This window comes from Ornithodoros turicata, unplaced genomic scaffold (assembly GCF_037126465.1).
Source record: "Ornithodoros turicata isolate Travis unplaced genomic scaffold, ASM3712646v1 ctg00000958.1, whole genome shotgun sequence".
Taxonomy (NCBI): Eukaryota; Metazoa; Arthropoda; class Arachnida; order Ixodida; family Argasidae; genus Ornithodoros; species Ornithodoros turicata.
The window spans coordinates 236,337-256,864 of record NW_026999427.1 but is presented as its reverse complement, the minus strand read 5'-3'; the positions used below and the strand labels follow the sequence as shown (position 1 = coordinate 256,864).

At 43.0% G+C, this 20,528-nt stretch overlaps 1 protein-coding gene and 1 long non-coding RNA gene across 12 annotated transcripts in view; one reads left to right on the top strand and one right to left on the bottom strand.

Annotated features, from left to right (window-relative positions):
• Window positions 1-20,528, bottom strand: part of LOC135375939 (major facilitator superfamily domain-containing protein 1-like) — a 238,210-nt gene that overhangs the window by 68,962 nt on the left and 148,720 nt on the right. The window lies entirely within an intron of this gene.
• LOC135375948 (uncharacterized) lies at window positions 2,067-5,906 on the top strand. The gene is made up of 3 exons (XR_010417450.1): window positions 2,067-2,866; window positions 2,964-3,094; window positions 3,214-5,906. It is a non-coding gene; the product is annotated as an uncharacterized LOC135375948 (long non-coding RNA).

Below are 20,528 nucleotides of genomic sequence, written 5' to 3'. Positions count from 1 at the left end.
ATGTCATGCCAGTTTGTTACAGCTTTGTTACACTTCACGCGGACAGAGAAAGAGGGATAATTTTTCACAGATGATGAGCTCTTTATTTTGAACACAAATCCGTTCGTATTGCGTCTGACAAACTCGGACTTGTTTGCATTGCTACTTCGCTCGTGCCATTGCGTAATAAGAAAGTACATGTGTGGCTGCTCCTACAAATCTCAAGACCATGCATTTTCTATAAACAATGCGCTTGTGCTTGCAGGTTCCCCTCACAGTCGCTCATGGGCCGAAGAACCGGATGCAGAACCTACGCCAATGTGCCAATTCGTTCCACTGTTCTTTTAATCTGTGAGTACCTCACAGTAAACTGCTGTGTTAACCTTGTATGTGCAGTTGCTCCTACAGCGTGTGTGATAAGTCATGCATGTGCATGCTAGCTCTTCGTGCACAGCGCTTCGAATTTTTGCAATGAAATACGCTGACAGCTGAACAACTGCAAAGCACTTGTGACAATATCGTTATTTTAAGATGAGGAATGGGGAGTTTCATTGCCAGGGTAATCCACTTCATTGCTGTTGGTGAATAAAATAACGAGCCCCTTCAGAATAAGGATCGATGTCTTATTGCAGCACACACAGAGAGACACTCGTAGAACATAATACGATAATGGAAAAAGTCAAACGAGAACCGTACAATACCAAACCACATAATAACGAACGAGAACCGAACAACAAATAAAAAATATAAAAACGGAAGTACCTTACAATAACAAACAGTGTGAAACCTTTCTGAGTAAAAATAATTAATTTTAGAGGTTGACATTTCCCAAATTCTCGAAGTTACGACCCCCTATTCGGAATACGGGCAGCGGAGAAGAAAAAGAAGGCAATTACCATTAAAAAGTAGTAGAACACGGCTGAAGCACGTTTGGAATACATCAGCACACTGTTTCCTAAGAAAGATGCGTGCTAATCAGCAATGAGGAGCGTTTAAAACGCAATAAATACTCAAAATCAAATCGCTTCCCATTGTTTCCTATGGGACCAGCCGGCGCCAGTGGGCCCTCCAACATGGCGGCCGTTGCCGCACCTCTCTCCCACTGCTCCCACGAGCCCGACGATAAAACCAGAGACACGGAACAGAAAAAGACAACACACTTCTACCATTGAATTCCTACGAAACGTCGATCATTTGTATTTTGTAACTCTTTAAATCTAAAAGTTAATTATTTCTGCAAACTAATTCATTAAACTACTTATTTTCACTTTTCATTGACGCCATCTTTGATCGTTCTTGTCTCTCACTTGTTGCATTGCGACATCGGCTATTTTCTGAATCAGTTTTGGCGGGAGACCAATTTGGCATCTGGCAACCCTGTGCGGGGCGTGTACAAAACATTGAGAGATATGACACCACGAAATCTGCAGTTATGTGTTTAGCAGAACAAGAGAACAACCTGGAGCTCACAATCCAAGACTCATGCATTCCATACTAGGAAACATGAGAGACAATTGAACATTTGGTGCTTTTTTGCGAAGGAATTTCTCCGAGGTGTGAAACAAACTTATTGGCGGACGCACTTGGATTTACCAGCGGCGAGCATATTGCCACCACAAAAAAGAGACTAATGTTTTGGTGGAAGGAAATAAATGGGACACGGATGGAATATTTGGGTTCCCGGCCGAGACGCGCAGAAAGAACTGAGACGTCCACCCGTTACAAAGGGCATGGCCATCAGCATCATCATCATCATCATAATCAAAAAGGAAAAAAAACAACCGTCATCGTTGATCGTTCCTTGATCGTGACATCGGCACATTTTGCAAGTGTGCCGTTTCTATCTACGGCAGTTGATCATTGAATTCACATGATGTCGGATTATTTTAATGCACTGAAGGAGCATGACAAGCATCGCTACAGGGAGAAGTTGCTTATTAACGGTGTTCAACACGGATACCCTATGCTGCCGACGACGATCGCTAGTACCGTCGTTTACTTCATTTTCTCTCCAAGTGAGTTTACTGCGGACATTGTACAAGCATACAAGTCATTAGAGACGGACGATTACTTTAAATCTGGTAAGTTACTTCTTGTTATATGCATTCTGTGACAGCCCAATTTTGGTTGCTTGCGTTCCGCAGTTTGCAAAGCGGGTTTCGTAAGGGAGTATAAAACACGAGAGCCTCATGGATCTTGAGTCTGTCTTGTGAAACCGAAAATTGTGCCGTCGCAGAGAGTTACTGGCGATCCCCACAAGCGTGGGTGTGCTTGAACATCACAACGGGCCAAGTACGCGCCTGTCACTGCAACATGCAAAGCTGGGTGAGACATGATTTCTGACTGAGTATTATCGTTCACTATGGATACCGTTCGTCAAAATGGGAAGTGTCGTGTTCCCCTGCTTTGATTACCTTTGGGTGAAGGTCGTTTTTGTGTTCTACGTTTAACAGAAGCGTGCAGTCGCGTAGCTGCACTTCCGAAAGAGTCTGACAACACTTCTGCGCTTTATAATCCCGTTGATGCGTACATATTTAAAAGACGGAACAGAGATCAATCCAGCTGCGGTTGTCCAAAGATCCGTGCCAAAGGTGGACCCTGATGATACGGATTCTGCTTCAGATGATGAAGAGTGCTACACATTTTTTGAGGTAGTTAAATTGAATTCCTTGTGAATACACGTAATGACTTCAAGCATTGTATGCAAGGCCTCGCGTGTCATTTTCGATTACACTTCATGTACTCTATTTTCAGGAATGCACCACAATCAGACTCTAATGCACGACTGTTCGTGCCTATCACTGAAATCGTAAGGATTGAGAAGTCTTCAAGCCACCTGTGGAAGGAGGCAAGATACAGAAGAATTACAGCATCCGTAATGCATAGGGCAAGTAACTAGCCACATTTATGTCTCAGTTGAGCGTAACAACATTGCATGTGAAATGTGTAAGGCATATTAAAATGAAAATGTTTGTGTAATTTAGGTCAAGGCATGAAAGCTAACCACAAGTTGACAAAATCCTCCAGAGAGACCACGAAAGACCAGCAAGACCACGAAATTATTGCAAGAAATGCTTACAAGTCATTCATGGAGACACGCCACATGGACTTCAAGGTATATGATATTGGGTCTATCATTGACGCAAAGGTGCCGTAGACTGGAGTCTCAACAGCTGACCCCAGTTGTTATGCATGAAGGGAAGACTCCATGACAACGGAATCGTTTTTTTTTAGCACTTACTAGGATTCATCCATTGGAGCTACCCAAGACTAACTATGGAGGTGCAGCTGCCATGGTGACAGTGCCCTGGATATAAATTGTCCGTGGACACTACGCGATGGCAGAACTGATCCATCGGCTGCAACATTTCTTATTGAGAATTGCATCCTCAGTGACTATACTTAAAGGAGTACAGAGGGCCATCCAAAAAAAATTCAGATTAAGACATCTGATGAAAGTGTGTGTGTCATTATACCGAATAGCGCGAAAGGTTTTGATGTGTGCAATTTGTTTCCCAGAAAAAAACTCACATAAACCTAGCTCCGCGCCTTCACCCTTAACTCGCCACTCCAGCTATAACGAGGATGAGGAGGTATGATGGCACGTCACCGATGACGGCATAAGGAGACTCGTTCTGGTTTGCCGATCAGTGGGGGTCAGCGCATTGTTCCTTTGCCGCCGTAAACCTGTTTTGCCAGTTTTCCCGGAGAATTGGGGATACAAGGAGCGCCCGAAGCTTTACCGAGCAAGGAGAAAGGCTTTATCAGAACCCCGAACAGCCCAGTAGCAGACGACAGCGGAGTAGCAGACAACATTTTTCTAGGCCAATCAGCGAGCGAGTCCTTATAGCGTCAGCGCGAGGTTCCAGGCAGATCACAGGCTGGTACTGCTCTTCACCACCGTTGCGCACGGTCGCTTTTTGCGGCATATTTTAAATTCAGTTTCTGCGATAATTATGACTCTGTGGTGTAAATTACTTCGCATGGTGCATCTTACTGGCAAACTTAACAGTTTTATAAGAAGAAAACTGGGTGTTAAAAATGACTTCTGTGCTACTTTAAGTCCAAACTCAGCTCCATGTCTGTCAGAAAGGAATAGCTCACTTTGTTGTATGGAGCCTTGTTGCCCCAAGGGAATCAGATGCAGGTACTCCCACGTTAAGAGGGGATACGACCTCCGGCGGTCCCATGTATTCTCTATGGGCGAAACAATGCGATATTTTGCAGCTAATACTGAACCGATTTGGACCAAAATGGCCTTCTTCGATAGATTTTAGAATTTCAAAAAATACGCATTGGAGACATTTGCAATTTTTTTTGTAGAAGTTTTTAACAACCTTACGAAAGCTGCAAAAAATTTATAAGTTCGGTCTCTCGCCTTTGGAAGTTCGTAGCTCGTTTACTGTAGCACATATGTGAAATGTAATTAGGGCCTGACTTTTTCGGGTTTTATTTTTGGCCAGATTCGGGGGGTAAATATCGGGTGATATTTTTCATTTGAAAATTCGGGTGTATTCGGGTTAAATCCCGTTACGGCATATTCTGTCGTCAGGAAATCGGGTGTATCCGGGTGATTTTTTTTGTTTAATAAAAATTTGTCTTAACATGGAACTAATGTTTAGCAATGTTATCTAACTTTATTTGAATGCACGCTTATGAGTGTGCCACGCGACCCAGATGTTTTCGGGTAGATTCGGGTTAAACCCGAATTTTACAGATTTCGTTCGGGGGGTAAATATCGGGCGGATACGGGTTTAACCCTAAAAAGTCAGGCCCTAAATGTAATCAGTAGCATTTACGCGGAATTCTTTCTTGAATATTTACGTGTCCATGTCATGTCTGTCCATGCCTCCAGTTGTTCACAATATTGAAAAAACTTAAGGTATGTACGGCTCCGTGAACTGCCCCGTCTTGCCATCGTACAGTAGCGCCACATTGCTGGTCAGAAGAGAACTTCATATCGTTCCGCGGAATGCAGTCACTGTTCTGGCACCCTATCCCAGAAGGGGTTTCCCCGGCAGCGGAAGTGCGAAATTGAGGTCGTAAAACCTGTCTGAAGAGATCCACGTTGAGTAGGTTGTCGCAAAATAATGGGAAGGCCTTGAGTGAGAAACTGAGAATAGGGAGAATAGGCGGCATAGACCAGGAAAGCTTTGCTACACAGCCACACAATATTCGTCTCGCATCGCATGCACGTAAAAAGAACGGTAGGGTTAGGGGAGGGGAGGCACAGTGAGACCGAGTGGTGTTATCATTCGCTCTCCCGATGTGTTGAAATTGGAAGACTTTTTTTTTTTTTTTTTTAATGAGGTAATATCAAACAGTCAAAGACTGGATTATGGAAAGGCCGAAAAATAAGGAATTCCAAGAGGATGTCTGCGAAATAAATAATTTATGAATAAAACGTTGAAAAAGACTCCACGTAGAAATTCACTTTTTAAGAGAACCTTTTCAAAAGAAGCTCTTTCTCTATCCACAGCTGTAAGATCAACCCCAGTACACGAGGGATGCTGCCAAAAAGTGGCATGCGCTGGACAAGGTCATACAAAAGTTATTTTAAATGCATAAAAAGCATTTAGCACATTAATTCCCAATACCTGTCCTGAGCACAGCGTTGTGGATCTACCTGATGTAGCAGATGTAACTTTTCGAATATATATTTTTCCTTTCTTGGTGGCCTCTGGCTTTCGATAGTTCAGTCTTCCGAGTTCTCAGGCTCGGGGTCCAATGATGGGTGTAACAGGGGTGTCACATATTACACCCAAAAGAAGGGTGCTTATTGGGTATATTAACTCAACAAATGGCAAGTTCTGAAAAAAAAAAAAAAAAAAAGCTTGCTCCCAAAATTCACGGAACACTATTTGCACTGATGTACTGCAACCTGCATTTGCAAGTCTGAGCGTCTTAGCTGCCTAGACTCTTGAGGACATGTTTACAAAAAGAAAGTGCCTGGTGGGTGATTGCCAGTGAATGACTTGTACTACCCACTCAATGAATTTTAGAGGAGAGGGTGTCGCTCTATATATTTGGCAACCCGAACGTGATTGTCGTCGTGTACAATAAACACTTGCAATAACACAGTCATCTCTACTTTTACTTTTTGTTTTCTGCCTAAGTGATCGAAAGTACGTTATCTAAAGGTTTGATGAAACGATTTATTCCCTCTATTAATTCTCAACAATTCTATCCTACTTACTTTGTAGAGCTCATTTTTTATCGCAGTTGGAATAACAATTTCCGTATCTTGGCTTCCTTACTTTTCGACCTTACGGTAATTCGGTTTTCTGGCTTTCCGGCCTGCTGATAGTTCGGTTTTCTGAATTTTCAGCCTTCTGATCGTTCGATGTTTTAATTTTTCGGCCTTTTAAGTTTCGACCTTCTGATATCTTGTCTAGGTTTCGAAGGATACATGTATGTTGTAAGGGAACCGGAAGAAATGTCCCCGGAAAAAATGTCCCCTGGAAAATATGTCCCCTGGAAAATATGCCCCCCGGAAAAAATGTCTCCTCGAGAAACATCCACTCTTGGTACGCGTGGAATTTTTGCGAAATCCCCGGTTGCGATATTGCAGGTCTTCATGTCCTCTGGCTCAAAATAAATACTAAAATTCCTAACCACCTACTAAGGGTTTTTACTTTGAAAGCTCGACCTACTTTCATGTGCGATTTCTCGTAGGGAATACACCGCAATCAATTTCACGTTCGTTGATACAACGTGACACGGTGTCCGCCCATTTGATCGAACGCCGTTTGATCGAAGGCGTTTGATCGAACGCCGCTTGGTCGAAAGCCGTTTGATCGACGCCGTTTGTTCGAAAGACATTTGTTCGAAGGGAATTCAAAGCTGCATGCACTGTGTTGTCCGCACCACTTTTGACTCGAGCATACGGAGCAGGCAATCAGTGTCCTCTGCTTTTTATATTTCTTCTTTTTCTTTTCTTTGCTTTTTGCAGTCGAAGAGGGGAGACCACTGGTTAGTTGCAGACGTTTGTCATTTACGAATCAGTAGGACACATATTGAAGAAAGCTGCCCCAGGTTGAGAGCAGCCGATAGTCTATCCTTGTTCTGGGCACCCTTCTTACTGCTGGCGACATATTGAAAGGGAACGGTCATTTCAGACCGTTCCCTTTCAATATGTCGCCAGCAGTAAGAAGGGATAGTCATATGTGCAAAGCCACTCGAAGTCTGTGGGTGCTAAGAACGAAATTTCGCCATGATACAACGAGAGATATTAAATTAACAGCATGTAAAACCTTAGTTCGACCTTAGAGTATGCATCTGCAGCCTCGAATCACTACACATGCACGATTCTACGAAGAAATAGAGAAAGTACTAAGGTCTGCTGCCCTGTAATCTTGTCTAAGTTTCGAAGGACTTCTTCGGTTACATGTCTGTTGTAAGAACTAAATTTAGGTTCACTTGCACATAGGCGAATAGTAAATAAACTGAAACTGCTCTTTCTCCTATACAGTGGTCAGTTGATTACAAACAATAATCCACTGTTAAAATTTGTTCACATTCGACGGGAATAAATAATCGAAAATGTCATTTACTTATTTTTTAATTCATTTGCCAAAATGTTTAATACTTATCATCTATTATTATTTGACAAAGGCTAGCAAAGGGTTGGGGGATTAACAAGTACAGCATGTTTAGTCACTATGTGTCAGAGCGGAAAAACCTATTCGGTTGTCCAACGGGTAAACGGTGAACAACCCTGGCCCTTGTACTGCTTTTTGGACACTAAAAAGTGGGTTAGCATGAGGAATGTGTTTACGGGGAAGCAGATTACACAAAGTTAAATGTTCCTTAGGATAACTGCATTTAGAACTGCAGCTTTTTTTTTTCCTTGTCTTTTTTTGTCATTTTCGACACTCCAAGTGAACCAATTAAAAAAATCGATCAAACGACCGCTACCGTTTGGATCAAACGGCGTTCGATCAAATGGTTTTCGACCAAATGTCCTGCGTTCGATCAAACGGCTTTCGACCAAACGGCGTTCGATCAAATGTCCCGGAACCCGTGGCACAGGTTCGAATCCTGTCACCAGGTGTGCTCTCTGAGGTTTCCCCTGGGTTTTCCGTTGGACTTTCCTGATGAATGTCGGCTCACTTAGCCCTGAAGTCGGCCCAGGACGCATACTAACCCCCTGTCACCCTCCTTCCTGCTGTCCTCTGTCCACGCCTGTACATCGCGTACAGCAATAGTTGCTTCGCAGCGCTAACACGAAAAAACATTTTCTCTGCTAATTAGCACAAATGTGAAGCGTCACAAAAAGCAGTACGCCGTCCAGTTTCAACAAATCAGGAGAGAAGACGTCATTCGGATTGACCAGGAGCATGTCAAGTTCTTTTTTAGTAGTGTGCAGATCGATGTGCATGGTGATGTGTAAAGAGGAAAATAAAATGCGGGGCGAAAGCAACAAAATTGACAGACAAAAATATATTTCAATATGTCTAGCGGTATCACATCTCGGGAGCCCCATGACTGTACAGGCCGCATTGTTGCAAGACACAATAAGTAAATTCACCAAAACTGACGCACAGCGACTACCTAGGCAAAGAAATGCTATGTGTGAATACTGAATAGTCATTTTAAAATGGAATTGAATACGAATAAATTAAGCGACTCGTTGAATAACCGTAATTGGATACATATACAACGTATATTGGAATACAAACATGTACGGTACATATATGTATGCATAAGTATAGCGCTTACTCTTTTTTGTGTGTGTTCTCCATGTGCCAGGTCTCTTCAAATATATTCAGTTTAGTAGAAGCATCAATTCGATGTCGAATTCGAACATTGAATTCCATATTTGATTAGGAAATGGAATAGGATATACGATTACTCGCTTCGGTGCTCAAAAATCCAAACATTCACACCGTCCTATATGGTAACAAGTCAACGTCCCGGGGACATTTAATAAACTAAAACTGGGTGTCCGCCCATTTCATCGAAAATCGTTTGGTCGAATGCCGTTTCATCGACGCCGTTTGTTGGAAAGGCGTTTGTTTTGAAAGGAGTTCAAAGCTCCGTGGAGTGCGTCGTACGCACCTGTTTTTCCGTAAGTTTTGATTCGAGCATACGGTGCAGGCAATCAGTGGCCTCTGCTTTTTTTTTATTTGTTTGCTTTGTTCAGCCGAAGAGGGGAGGCCACTGGTTATTTTAAGACCTTTGTCATTTACGAACAACACAGCTGAACAGAAAAGTGGGTACAATCCGACGAATTACACATATTGAAGAATATGGCCTGACGTTGGGAGCAGCCGACAGCCTGTGCTTCTTCTGGGCACCCTTCTCATTGCTGGCGGCAAATTTAAAGGGAAAGTTCTGAAATCTGATATCCATATGTGTGCGAAAGCCACTCGTCTGTGGAAACTATAAGAAGGAAATTTCGCCATGGTACAACAAAACATATTAAATTAACAGCATATAAAGCATTAGTTCCGAGTGGCTCGGGACTAACATCTCCATTTTTTTCTTTTACAAATCAATCAATCAAAACATTAGGAAGGGAGTTGCCTCAGGGCAGAAGCCGCCGATATTTTGGGGATCCGGACAAAATGTCCCCGGACGAAATGTCCCCAGACAAAACGTCCCCGAAAATGTCCCCGGACAAAATGTCCCCAGGTGCCGTCCGGTTGCACAGCCTTGGTACCTCAAATGTGACAAATGTTTTTCATGCTATCATGTGCAGGGTTTAAATCAGATTTAAATCACCGATTTTAATCGCGATTTAAGTCATGAATATTAATCAAGATTTAAATCACCTCAATTATGTTATGTTTGAATTCGAATAGTAACATAAAACTGGAGACGCTGGGGAAGATGAGACTGAGCCTGGAAATGAACCACAGCCTGAAATATATTATACTTCAGTGACTTTTAGCGCAAACAGTGTCACGTGGCCCCTTCAGTGGCTCTCCGGCACACTGGCAAACAATTTGGTTACACATGGCGGGTGGTCATTCCACGAGCGTAGAACTTTTCTGGTTATTTCTTTTTCCTATTACTATTAGGTGTAATTCATAATATATAGTTTTCAAATAGATCTCCATTTGCATTAGCTAGTAACTGTTAGCCGCACTGTTAGAAGTCTAGACGCCCTTCTTTGTATGTGCTCAAAAAGTGATTTTGCTACTACGAGGTGGCACACGGAAGCCATGAGGTGAAGATCTGTCTAAGACGACAAAAATCAACTCAGTGATTTAATCAATATTCATCATATTTAAATAAAAAAATCTGAATAATTTGATTTTTTAATCACGATTTTTTACAACCCTGATCATGTGGAGGTTGCGCATCCTATAGGCCGTCAGGGCAATTTGACTTCTTATTTACGACGTACTGCTCTACGTGCGGTTGGGCCCATGTAGTTAAAGCTCCCTCTAAAGCCAGTCTGGGGACTCAAGCAATGAAGCATATGTCAAAAGTAGGAGCTTACCAGTTATTACGACAATGAGTATGGAACTGAACTAAGCAAAGCATTTATTTACAATTATTTACATCGCTAAACGAATCTCTCCAAAGTGGGGATGCTGGTCTAGGGACCCATACAATGGAGCATCTCTCAAAAGTAGGACCTTAGCAATTATTTACAATATTTACAGCTATTTACAATACCGAACGGCTCAGATTACTTCAGCTTGCGATCTAGAAGCGGATCGTCTGGGCAACACCTTGTAGAAATTCTTCAATGTTTTTTTCACTGTTGACGTACTGGCTGCAAAGGTTCCGCAGCCGTGCTTGCAGCTCCACGGTTGCTGGTTTCAGTGACGGCAGCTGGGGACATTTTGTCCGGGACCTTTTCGGGGGACATTTTGTCCTACACCCGATATTTCGAACAGAGACTGTTCTTCAGAGACTGTTCTTCTTCAACAGTCTCTGTTCGAAATATCGGCGGCTTCTGTCCTGAGGCAACTCCCTTCCTACATCTCTACCGGTTCGCTGGATTTCTACCCATCTACAATCAAAACATTAGTTCCCCTCATTTAGAGTATGCATCTGCAGTCTTGGATCTCTGCACATCCACAATGTCCGAGAAAAAAAAAAAAAAAACAATTAAAGAAGACAAAATGCAAAGGTCTGCTGCACGGCTTATCTTATCTAGGTTTCGGAGGACTTATTCGGTTAATGTTTTTAGCGACAAATAAATTTAGATTCACTTGCACACAGACGCAGGGTAAATGATAACCAGATAGTCAGAATAATCAGAATAGTCAGTTAAATACAAAATGCGTCCGCAAAATGTTCTAGTGTGAGAACTCGGCGCCAAAGAAAAATCAGCAGGGTGAATATAAATAAGCGAGGGCCAACGAAATATAACATTTGGACTCCGCGCTGCGTCCAGAAAGTCAGACAAGCTAAGATAGCATAACATCAAGAAGTCACCAGATGCAGTCCACAAAGGGACAAAAGGGAAGAATTGGCTTTTGTCGGGACCTCCTTCTTTCTTTGTAGCTGAGTTGACCTTGGCAACCCAAACATGACGTGAGGTCCCTGCATCTCAATATTCAACGAGGTCACTACACAATCCTGCGGAGGAGTGAGTTATTTGTACTAAGGGTAATGGTTACAGCTTCCTCCAGGCTGAGACCCGTATGTTCGTGTGGCGCCATCTACGAGCGAAAAAATCGTGAATCGGAGATGCCGCCTCACTCGTATCCCCTCTTAAGCCACTCGTGTGCAAATGACATTCAGAGTTATCATAAATGTTGTAACATACAACAAGCCATTCGTGCAAGGCTTGCTTGCTAAAGCAAATGATTTCTGGAAAACATTTGTTGTTCCGGAGTTACTGTAAATATAACTATGTAGATATGTACATAACTTGAGCTTCGTCTTGATATTTCATGTATGCATGTGTCAATAATTATATCTAAGCTTCGTAAATAGTTTTCTGCACAACCTTGTAATCATTGACTTGTCAATATTCTGTAACAAGAGTGTGGGAAGATGAATCTTGTGAACTTTACAAACAGTGTGCAACTTGATGTTAGTACCAAAAGAAGTTGGCCAAGAATGCACTGTATGATTGAAAGAATTCCTCAAAGATGGCGGCGCCTGTGATCAGCGGCCAAACTGTTGCACGGTCTACGCAAACACAGCCTTCAGCAAGTGAAATATGTAGAAACTTGGCCTGACCTAACCTCACTAACTAAGATGGCGCCCCCCACCTCTGTTAGGCTTAACAAGGCCGCCGCTGTGAATGTACGGCCAGTCCTCCTTAGGTACCCGCGCCACGACCTACTACTATACTAGAGACCTGGACATCCGCAATGCTCCCAGCACCATGGTAGTAGTTCTGGCAATCGCCGCTTGGTTATGGGATTTGGCGCGAGCTCGCACTATTCGTTACCACGTGACTTGTCCAAACCGCGGCGATGTATGGTATGCTTAGCAACAGCCTGTGTATCCCTGTGTAGCAGACTAAAGACGGTGGCAAGGGTGATTCCCTCTCCCCAATAATGCTATGTGGCGCTTGCAGCGGTCACTAACGTAACTAACCCATGACCTGTCTCTCCCATAGGGGATCGCCAGCTGTCCAGGTCTCTAGTATAGAGTAGGTCGTGGTAGAGTATATACCACTGGGCCCATACACCATGTTGTAAGCCCATTGGGCTAGACTGTGCGCGCGCTCCGATTGGTCAAGAACGTTTTGAAATCTCATTTTGTACGCGCGCATGTGCGTACAGCGTCTCTGCTGTTTCAGCATAGTTTCGGAATAGCATGGCAGGCATGTCGTCGTCCTGTGTTCGGTGGTGTCGTGTCAATCGACAGAACAGTTTGCAGAAATATGTTCGCGGGTTCATTCGTACGTTATTGTTAGTCGGTACAGGAATGATTCATGAGTTGGAGCGTGAAGAACAAGTTCGAGCGCCATTGGATTTCGAGGGCTGTCAACAAAGACAGGATTACGTGCCACACAAGCGCTTTTCGCTTCTCTATAATGGATGCACCGCAGGCAGCGAAAAAATATGCTCACCATGAAATGGTACGCACTCATGATACTGGCCCGGTATTACAAGTTGAACGGTGTGTGCATTCTGCTTCATGTTCGAACTTTGTCCCAGTGTGTCAGCAATGCAGTGGGTTTTGTACGCACAGTGCACCCATGTATCAGATCTTTGAATTAGTGCTTTGTATCCAATAAATCTTTATTTTACCCAAAGATCACTTTAGGGTTTAGGGTCTATTAGGGTTTATTCACTGACGTCACCTCGCCGCCATATTGTAGGTCCCCCGAAGTTATGTTCCCGCATTACTAAGCTTCCATATGCGTTTTAGGTTACTATTAACGTTGAAAACGTGGAAATTGCTTGGATATGCTACAAATCACACTGCACGATAGCTTTAAAACACCAAATGTACGGTGACTGTGATATGGGTAGCGGCTTGGATGGGACCTACAATATGGCGGCCGATGCAGCACATCTGCCTGCAAGCGACAGTGGCGGTCTCCTGCGGATGACGTCATGTGAATAAACCCTATACCAAGTAACGGCGGCAGGCCTGATATCTAGTAGAAGTCGATGGTAGCCAGGTCCGACTGAAGAGCCAGCCAGACATGGAGGCTCCTGGTTGGCTGACTGGTTGTGCGAATTATCTCAAACTATGGGGAGCTGTTGGAGCCTGTGTACGGCTTTCAATGCTATCTTACAAACGCTCATAAACAACTTTCTACCCAACTCTTTTTCATAATTCTTGTATTTTCCGATCCGCTATATCACCCTAGTTCATTTCCAACTGTTATTTAACTTCCAAACGCACTGGCTAATTTTAAAAATCCATAAGCCCGTCTACGGAACTACACCCACGCAGGCAAAATACGTTCATCTCCTGGCGTTATAACGACAAAAATATGTCGCTAAATGGCAAAATGACATAATCATGACCTGAAAATGATGTTTTCTATGACATGCGACCAGGACAAGATGGCACTTTTGCCAAAAGCACCCGCTTGAGGGTAGTTACAACAATGGCGGGTTTGTGTCACCCCTTTGCATCCGAAGCTGGTGGTGGTGATGGATGATTCGATTACGTCGCAGACGCTGTTTCGCGCTACGCGGACAATGAGGTACGAATATCGTTAGTGGTTATGAATGTGGGTTCTCGTAGTGTCATGTAATTTATGTGAAAAGTTGTTATGTCACGGCTCCGTCATGTACATTAATAACATGAGTCATTCCGCTGCCGTATTGCCAGCGTTACTCAACAATGGTTGAACGCAGTTTCGCATTTCTTTTTGCCAACACTAGCGCCGTCTAGCATGATTGGCTGGCCGGATCGGTGTAAGCCACACTGGCGCGGTTTCCCTAGACCAATGAAATTGCAACGTTTTAGGAATTATGCATAACCAGTCGGCCAATCAGAAGCCTTTCTGCTTGGCTCTCCTTCCGGCCTCTCCTGGCCCTTCCCTGGCTATTTACAGCTTTTGATGGCTTCTGCTTCATGTCAATTTTGCTGTTGCCATTGCCCAGCAGTTCTCTCGTTATAAGAAAGTGGTCAAGGCAAGTTTTGTGGAAATGAACATTTATTTGGATATATCAATCACTAAGTGTGAAATACATGCGCATGTGAATGAACAGGAGAACGTAGATACGCTAGCTCGCGTTGATCCATTGTACGCGTAACACATCTGCGACATCGACCGTGGATAACAAAACCTGTGCATTATCTGCATAAAAGGGTTACATGTGCTTTTAAATAAAACTTTGTTTGTAAGACATGAGCTGCAATGACAGAGCTTTCATTTATACGCTCAGGAACGATAACATGGTATGTATACAAGCATAGACAATGCACGGGTAACATTACATTACTGAAACACAACAAAATAGTGTGCTATCATCATAGCCTCAAACTCAAATACAAACGACTATAACAGTGTATATACAATATCACAAAAAAGAAAGAGAGAGAGATACTGCTAAGGATCCTATGATCTTGTTGGTCGGGGAAGGCGTGTTAGAACGCAGATCTGGCGTTTCTTCTTCTCTTTCTCGAAGGACGTACATGAGGGGAGGGGTATGGACATGCCTTATTGCTGGATTAGGTCGGTGCGAGGCAAGGGGGCGATCGAGCAAAGATAGAAAAGAGCACAGAAGTGTATGAGGGCACAAGTAGTGAACCATCGTGATAATGAGAAGAAATGTGCGCCAGTGTCACACCTCTTCTCAGCTGACAGCTGCATCAGGTGACAGCTTGTAGTAAACTGAACAACTATTTTGCTTTAAAGTAGATTTCAAGATGTGACATTTCATGTTAGAGTACATACGTCGGAAAGGGAAACAAAAAAAAAGCGGAACACTGTCAAGGAGCCCGTGAAGAGGGAATCACACACGTAACATGAAAAACTGTTAGGAGCAACTAAGATTTATTTGAACAAGAACTTTCATGCAAGAGACTGCACTTCTTCAGGTTACACAACTAAGTGCGACACAAGTATATATAATCCAAGAGAACAGATACAATAAAACAGGTTTCCAGAACCACGTAAACATTACAACAACCAGACAGTAATAGAATGCATCACGTGAGCAACTGTCACATAAGAATCAGACAGTGTACGGGTAAATGAGACATTCGGAGAATTGGGGTTCAAAAGATTTGGTGGTGAGAAAACTGGGGCACAGGTGGATGTCTAGCCCCGTACGTGGAGAACACATCTTTTGTTGAACTGCGTGGGAAGGTCCGGGTGACCTTATGGGCTGAAGGGAAAATGGAGCTAAGAATGTTAAGAACAGAAGGTGAATGAAGTAGCTTCGCTGGATGATGGGTTGAACAACTGTAGAGGACAGCCATGAGCGTCTAGTCCCCATGGTTTTAAAGAAGAAAACTTAGAAATGAAGAAGGAAGCGATTTTTGCGTTTGCAATCGGTGGTGTAGCCAGACTCCAGAATTGCAATAGACAGGTGTGTATCCATGTCATGCCCAGGAAGATAAAAATGTATAGCAACGGGAGTTGGGCGATTATTGACAATGTTAGATTTATGATCGTAAAACCTCTGACGCATGCTATTGGAGGTTTCACCAATGTACTGAACATTGCATTTCATACATGTTATTAGATAACAAATGTTAAAGGAGTTACAGTGCAATGATTGTTTAATATGAAAGGTGTAGTTGTCCATGGTACTAGAGACCAAGGTGCAGGTAGAAATAAAATTACAAATTTGGCAACGTATGCCATTGCAGGGACCCGAACCAGGTGTTGTAGTACGGCGCAAACGCGAAGAAGTAAGGATATTCCGGATATTCCTGGACCTGCAGAATGTGGAAATGGGGCAGAAGGAAATAGTTCTTTCAATTTTTCGTCACTGTATAGAATGTTGAGATGGTGCTGAAAAATAGTTTTCGTGTTACGAAGAGCTTTGTTGTAGGTGGTCACGAAAGTGATGTTTCTGTATTCCTCGTTAGGTTGGCTAGAAAGCAGTGCCTCTCTGTCCAGCGAGCATGATTTGGTGAAAGCATTTTCAACTAGATTGCTGGGATAGTTACGCTTCCTGAAATCAGCGGACATTTCGTGAGCGCGTCTGTGGAAATCGTCGGTATTGGAACATATGCGCTTGAGTCGTGTGAATTGCCCAAAAGGAATATTTCTTTTTTGGACATTGGGGTGATAACTATTAAAATGAAGATACTGACGTCTGTCGGTTGGTTTCTTATAAAGGTCGGTGACCAGTTTTCCAGACTGAATGGAGACAGTGACATCAAGAAAATTGATTGAAACATTGGAATGGTTGCAGGTGAATTGGATAGTGCTATGCAAGGAGTTGAAGTGTTCAAAGAAGGACAACAAGGAAGAGTTGTCACCTGGCCACACAACAAAAATGTTGTTGATGTATCTCAGGAAAATGAGTGGCTGTACGGGGAAGGATTCAAGGGCCCTCTTTTCAAATTGACCCATGAAGAGGTTTGCATAGTTAGGTGACACACGGGATCCCATCGCTGCGCCATGTACTTGGACAAAATGTCTGCAATTAAACTCAAAGTTATTATACTTTAGGACCAATTCAAGTAGTGATGACCGCAGAAGTGTGGAGGATGTCGGAGGGAAAAGGAAGGAGAAAGGATTCCACTGCGTTCAAGCCCTCATCGTGGGGGATGTTAGTATACAATGATTTTACGTCCATGGTTACCAGTGTCATATTGGTCAGATCTGAGAACTGGTTGTTGATAGAATTAATTTTAAGGAGAAAATCATTTGTGTCTTTGACGTACGAAGGAAGTAGCGGGGGTACATGTTTTATATAATGGTCTATCAGAGGGGAAATCTTTTCAGTTGATGTGTGAATGCCTGATATTATAGGTCTGCCAGGGTTATTTTCCTTGTGGACTTCTATAAGGAGATAAAATGAACCAGGATTAACGTTTTTAGGCTTGATGAATTCTGCTGTGTGGCGTGGAATTGAATTGTCATTAACGAGTGCGGAAATCTTTGTGTTGATTATTTGACAAAACAAGGGTGTAGGATCATTATCAAGAACCCTGTAGAAAGTAATGTCATTGAGGTGTTTATTGGCCTCATTAATATAGTCTAAAGTGTCCATGACCACAATTCCCCCTCCTTTATCCGCAGGCCTGATCACTATGTCATCCCGTGTTTTAAGATTACGTAAAGCAATCCTCTCAGCTTTGGATAAGTTAGGATTTTTAACGTTAACTGACTCTCTTATTGATATCGTTATAGACCGCCTTGATGTAGTTGTCGATCATGGGACTAGTTTGTGATGCGTCAGGGGTCCAAACGGAGGGCTTCTTAAAAGGGTTTGTGTTGGTAATTGCGCTGCCATGAAAAAATGTCTGCAAATGCATCCTCCTACCTAAGCTTCATAAATCATTTAGTATGTCGAACTCATCAATAGAAGGTGGGGTGGGGACAAAGCTAAGACCCTTAGACAAAACACTAATATCAGCTTGATTTAGCGATCTTTGATATCCTTGCGCCAGTAAAGTCAAATCAAATCAAATCAAATCAAATCAAGCTTGATTTAGCGTGGGATGCCGTGGGATATGTAATATCAGCTAAAATATTGCAGATATTGAGATCATTAACGGGTGTGAGGTCAAACTTGTCACATTTAGCTTTCTTGGATTTTACAGATTGTAGTTTGGAGAGCTTATCAGACGCAAAGATTCTCAGTTCCGTCACTTCGTTGGGCCGTAGTGTTAGTGCTAGTTGCCGGAGTTGGTTGTCAATATTCTTAATTCGGTACGAGCTCTCAGTACGCAAAATTTTTAACAATTCTATGGATGCATGCTTTAATGCGCTAGACCATCTTGTAGAGCTTCGATGAGAGTGGAATGTAAATGCTGGGGACGCAAACCTTTGGGAACAATATTCTGTGCTATGCAGTCGGAATAGTAATGAAGATGAGACACAAATCTAGCTTTCTTATCGATTAATTTATGTGCTTTGAGAAAGGAAAAAGCACATTCCTCTTCCTTGTTGTCCTTCTTTGAACACTTCAACTCCTTGCATAGCACTATCCAATTCACCTGCAACCATTCCAATGTTTCAATCAATTTTCTTGATGTCACTGTCTCCATTCGGTCTGGAAAACTGGTCACCGACCTTTATAAGAAACCAACCGACAGACGTCAGTACCTTCATTTTAATAGTTATCACCCCAACGTCCAGAAAAGAAATATTCCTTTTGGGCAATTCACACGACTCAAGCGCATATGTTCTAATACCGACGATTCCCACAGACACGCTCACGAAATGTCTGCTGATTTCAGGAAGCGTAACTATCCCAGCAATCTAATTGAAAATGCTTTCACCAAATCATGCTCGCTGGACAGAGAGGCACTTCTTTCCAGCCAACTTAACGAGGAACACAGAAACATTACTTTCGTGACCACCTACAACAAAGCCCTTCGTAAGAAGAAAATTATTTTTCAGCGCCATCTTAACATTCATACGCTGCCAAATTTGTAATCTTATTTCTACCTGCACCTCGGTCTCCAGTACCATGAACAACTACACCTTTCAAATTAAACAATCATTGCACTGTAACTCCTTTAACATTTGTTATCTAATAACATGTATGAAATGCAATGTTCAGTACATTGGTGAAACCTCCAATAGCATGCGTCAGCGGTTTTACGGTCATAAATCCAACATTGTCAATAATCGCTCCACTCCCGTTGCTATACATTTTAATTTTCCCGGGCACGATTTGCCACCCCCTAACAGTAGGAGGTTGCCTATCACTGTCAAATTTCCACTGTGTAATCCACTGTACTGCAGACTCTAACTCCTTATGTTTGGTGGAATCACTGATTGCAGATCTCATTTTTTTTGTCATCACCCCGCTGAATGGATGAACTGTTTAAGCAATCAAACAGTACATCCATCCTAAGGAGGAAGTCGCAGTGGCTGCTGGATGCATGTACCCAGCGCTAATAAGGACAGCGATCCCAGTGGAAAGACTATTGCTCAGTACTTGTGTTGCAAATTTGACCTTCATGCGTTCAAGGTTCGTTGGGTGAATGTGGTCGTCTGTCAACTTGGGTGCCAGTCGTACGTTTAGGGGGAAGTCTGATTCATAGAACTCTTTAATGAAGGCCCACGGAACCTTGTGTTGGGCATTTCCAATCTGCAGGTAATGCTTCAACAACATGTTCCGTGTAGTCTTCATCAAATGTGGTGGGTCAAAAATAAAGTAGACTTTTGACTCATCAACACAAAAATATGGTTTTGACGGGGAGATTTCAAGTTTTCTACACAATGCACAATTGCTGGCAATCACAGACAACCGCTTTCACGAAGACATCCAGTGAATGAAGCTGTCTAATCAAATCTTGGAGCAAATCATTTAGAACATCTGCTGACATGGTAGATCTTGAAAAAATGTATGATAAGGACTGTACCCATGTCTTTGTTAATCCTGAGAGCACCACAAGAAGTGCTGATTTTGCCAGCTCAGCGTTCCTTTCCTGTGTCCACAAAGCCATAAACTACGTCTGATCCAGAATCCTACTGCAGATGTTCCTTTATGGACATTTCAGCAAAAAATCATTGTGCGTGCACGATCTTTTGGTGGCAGTCCCTGGAGTCCTTGAAGGACCGAAGCCATGACTCCAGGTTCCACAGCAATGTCTTTTAGCCAACTCCTCAGAGAACTCTCGGATGGTAATGCCAGCACCTTACTTAAGTAGCGATATGCTTGAGGACCCTTGAAATGCAAGTTAAGCGCGAAGCTCCTAAACTGGGGGGGGACACCTCCGACCAAACTTGTTCAATGGCTGCAGAAATAGCTGAACATGGAATAGACTGAGAGACTGGCACGTTTTGACAAATGCCGTGATGCTGCAAACACTATCTGGCTTCTTGTGAGGCCTCCAAAGTGCACAGTTGTTTGAGGCGTCCTTTGCTTTAGGGGACGTCCCCACCTGTGGCTGGTACCAGATGCAGAGGCTGTAAAATTCAAGGCATAATGTTGATACACATCATAAAAATAATGGTCACAACACAGGAATAAGGTGCACTGACAGACTACATTTAGTGCAGTTCTTACAATTGGTCTGGCGTGCAC